The sequence below is a fragment of the Alligator sinensis genome, unplaced genomic scaffold (assembly GCF_000455745.1).
Source record: "Alligator sinensis unplaced genomic scaffold, ASM45574v1 scaffold284_1, whole genome shotgun sequence".
Lineage (NCBI taxonomy): Eukaryota > Metazoa > Chordata > Crocodylia > Alligatoridae > Alligator > Alligator sinensis.
This window is the reverse complement of record NW_005842105.1, coordinates 926,553-931,174: the sequence shown is the minus strand read 5'-3', so window position 1 is coordinate 931,174 and position 4,622 is coordinate 926,553.

Sequence of the window (4,622 nt, the reverse complement as noted above, 5' to 3'; positions counted from 1 at the left end):
GTGAAATGCCCGATGATTGGAAGAAGGCCAATGTGGTGCCTATCTTCAAAAAAGGGACGAAAGTGGATCTGGCAAACTACAGACCCATCAACCTGACCTCTATCCTGGGGAAGATCTTGGAAAAGATTATCAAAGAAGCCATCCTATACAGGCTAGCTGACGGTAATATCCTGAAGGATACCCAGCATGGGTTTGTTGCGGGTAGGTCTTGCTTGACCAATCTCATTTCCTTTTATGACCAGGTGACCTATCACCTGGACAAGGGAGAAGAGATTGATGTCATATATCTTGACTTTAAAAAAGCCTTCCATCTGGTATCCCATGATCACCTCTTGGCAAAACTGGCAAACTGCAGCCTCGACCTTACCACAATCTGCTGGCTGGGGAATTGGCTCCGTGGCAGGACCCAGAGAGTGGTGACTGACGGAAGTCAATTGTCATGGTGCCCTGTGACCAGTGGGGTCCCTCAGGGCTCTGTCCTAGGGCCCTTATTTTTTAATATCTTCATCAATGATGTAGACCATGGTGTCAGAAGCGGACTGGCCAAGTTCATTGACAACACCAAACTCTGGGGTAAAGCATCCACACCTGAGGACAGGAGGGTGATCCAGGCAGATCTTGACAGGCTCAGCAAATGGGTGGATGAGAATCTGATGGTGTTTAACACCGAAAAATGCAAAGTTCTGCACCTTGGGAGGAAAAACCTGCAGCATGCTTATAGGCTCGGCAGTGCTACGCTGGCTAGCGCTATGGAAGAAAGAGACTTGGGGGTCATGATTGACCACAAGATGAACATGAGCCTGCAATGCGATGCTGCGGCTAGTAAAGCGACCAAAACGCTGGCTTGCATCCATAGATGCTTCTCAAGCAAATCCTGGGACGTCATTCTCCCTTGTACTTGGCCTTGGTGAGGCCGCAGCTGGAGTAGTGCATCCAGTTTTGGGCTCCACAATTCAAAAAGGATGTGGAGAAGCTTGAGAGAGTCCAGAGGAGAGCCATGCGCATGATCAGAGGTCAGGGAAACAGACCCTACGATGACAGGCTGAGAGCCATGGGGCTCTTTAGCTTGGAAAAGTGCAGGCTCAGGGGTGATTTGATGGCCACCTATAAGTTTATCAGGGGTGACCACCAGTATCTGGGGGAACGTTTGTTCACCAGAGCGCCCCAAGGGATGACGACTAGGTCGAACGGTCATAAACTACTACAAGACTGTTTCAGGCTGGACATAAGGATGCAGGAGGGCCACCTGGGGGCAGGAATTGAACAGGGCCTCATAACCCTTCTTTACAAGAAGGGGAAGAGGCAGGACTTAAAAAAATGGAGTTCCATAATGCTCCTAAATTTTGACTGCAAACTGATGATGACCAAAGTCTTGGCTAAGCATTTTAAGTCTGTTGTAGGTGCAGTGATCCCTGAGGAGCAGTTGTGTGCAGTGCCAGGGTGATAAATTGATGGAACCCTACTATAGCTGTGAGACATGTTACAATACCAATGGGAGAGAGGGCAGAACACTGCTATGCTGAACCTTGACCTAGGTAAGACCTATGACCGAGTGTCCAACTACTTCCTGGTCGAGACACTGAAGAGGATGCAGGTCTCCTGACCTTTGTCACCTGGATAAAGATGCTATACACTGAGCAGCAAAGTGCTGGTAAACAGGTTCCTGACTTCCCTGATCGTGGTAGAGTTGGGTGTCTAGCAGGGCTGCCCATTCTCCCTGATCCTTTTCCTCTGTGTGATGGAACCACTAGCCCAGTGGCTCAGGCAGAACCCTAGGATCAACCGAATGCCAATCCCCAGGAACAACAGGAAGAGACGAGGATCCTGGCTTTTATAGATGACCTCAATGTCCTATGCAGGGACAAGTGGTCCATTGAAAGTGTTACAGTACACCCAGGTATATGGAGTGGCAACAAGTGTCAAGTTCAACATGAGCAAAAGCAACTGCCTGGTACTGGGTGAACTTGAGGACTTGTTGGCCCTGGGAAGTCTCCATCCCTTGCAAGGAGGTAAAGATCCTTGGGGTGGAGTTAGACTCAGAGCTGACTGGACAGAGAACGTGGGAAAGGACTGAGGCCAAAGTCAAACAGAGGCTGGACTGTGGCACATGTGCCACCTGTCAATGGCAGGATGCATGGCACTCACGAGGGCAGTCTTGTTACTACCTGCTTCTGTACACTGCACTGGTCTCCCCCCACCTCAGAGGTCATCCACAGACTCCAAAGAGCCATGTGCATTTTCTTTTGGGACTCCAGATGGAAGAAAGTGGTAAGGACCACACTGTACAAAGCAAAATGGTCTGGGGGAAGAAGAATGCCAGACATGCCCTGCTGTGCCTCTGGGCCAAGTACATGAGCCAGATCTGAAAACTGGCGATGGGGACAGAATCCAAAACAGCCTGCTTTGTAAAGTATTTTTGCAGGACACCTGCTGCGACAATGGTGGGTGTACAGGATGACCAACCCAGGCTCAAGGACCATGGAATTGTTGTGGTTCTACAGCATCCTGGAATGTTTCTGGAACAAATACAGACTACACAATGAGGCTCTAGTGACCCTGACAAACCACCATAAGATGCAGGAGGTGGTAAGGACAAGAGGCATTGTTTTGCCCAAGGATCTACTACCTGGCAACAGTTGCCAAGCTGTGTGGGAGTGAATCTTCCACAAGGACCTGCAGAAGAAGCACAGAGACCTGAACTGGTAGGTAGTCCACTGGGCATTCCCCATGTGGGCAAAGAGAAACAGAGCTGGGTAGAAAGGTGCACCAAACTGCCCCACACAAACCTGCTGCTGGAAAGTGGAAACAATCTACCACCTTCTCTGGTACTGCCCATATGCCAAGGGGGTGTGGAGGAGAGTACTCTTCATGATGGTAACAGGAGTCAAGACCCTGGACAGAGAGGCAGTACCATTTGGTCACATAATCAAGCAGCAGAGGACTGTGACAGCCCACTTCAACCAGTTTGTCTCCTGCTTCAGAAATGCTCAGTGGAAGACCAAGAACCTGCTCATATACAGGTACACAAACCTATTAGTTGAGGTACTGTGCCAAAATGGGACCAAGTGAGATGTAAGGATAGTATAGGAAGTTGGTAGAAGATGTTGGGGAGGAGATGGCAGGGATAATATGGAAAGGAAAAGTCCGGCACAGACTATTCAGAGGTGGGGCAGCTGATGAATGATGATGATGACAGAGATGACCATGATGACAATGACAATTATAGCAATGAGTGAATGGACTGAAGAATCAGGAGGTGGGGTTGCAAGGAGTGGAGGGAGAGGGGGATAGGAAGGAGATGTGAAGACAATCCTTTGTGTGACTGTGATGTCTAAAGGTGAAGGTGATAGACATGTGGGTATGGGGGCACACGGGTACTTGGTATGGTCTTTGTAATGGCAATAAGGATGGTGTAACTGTACAGGTGTGTTTTGGACTGTCGAGTGAACCATAGTGATCAAGAGACAGGTTTGTAGAGGCATAGGTATAGATATATATTTATTTTTCTCTCTCTTTATATATAGAAATTAATATTTTCGCAAAATAAAAAATATTGCATTTTACCATCCAACCACAACACAATAAGTACTGGCCACTTGGGCTAAGATCAAGGTGAGGCCTGTCCCCTGCACTCCAGACAGGCTGAGCCCTGAAAGTCTCCCCAAATACAGGGATCTTGACTGCACAATTTTGTGGCAATGAGGGATTGCTTTTGTGCTTTTCCCCTAACTTTAAAGTGGGGGGGAGGGGGGGGGGAGAGGTGAGTGAAGAGCTATCTGATATATTTTCTCTGCTGTAGCAAAGGGAGGGGGACAAATTCAAGGCAAATCTCCAATAATTACATTCTATACCTGGTAAATTATAACAGATTTATAAATTGTCCATATATAGAATCTAATTATTGGGGGATTGTCTTACAATCAGGGTCATCTTCTATTCCAGTAAATATGGTTGTCTTCTCTAAAAGAAAACCCATACTCAAAAGTATGTTAGGGGATGACCTGTCTACATTAACAGCTTCCAAATTATTTCTCCTGAAGGCTTAAAATGTGAAAGTATTCATTGCAAAGGAGGAAAACCCCAATGCATCCATTTTAAAATAGCATTTTAACACGTTGTGCTAGCTCTGTTGAAACATGAACCTGGTAGAGCAAAAGGAATGAGTAAATAGAGAGAAGTGTGTTTGCTTTCAAAATCTTTATGTCTGATTATGACATGGTGCACATCTACAAGCTTGAGAGTTGGTAGTACTGAGCAGCTCCGTTTTACTTTTCTTACAGATATCTCTGAGCATTCACCACTGCCCCCCCCCTCCCCCGCATCATAAAAACTAGAGTGGGGAGAATCTGATTAGGGTATGTTGTCCTTCACCCTGCCAGGACAGACTTGTTCCTCAGAGGGTATTCCTCTCCATTGCAGAATTGACTGGTAGCCTTGCAGGGATGAGCAGGGGGCTGTCAGCCATTGCTTAACACACCATAGGTGGGCAGGTGCTCTTTTTCCTTTCCAACACTATTTGTGGCAACCATTATTGGCATCTGACTTATTCATAGATTCATAGATGTTAGGGTCGGAAGGGACCTCAATAGATCATCGAGTCCGACCCCCTGCATAGGCAGGAA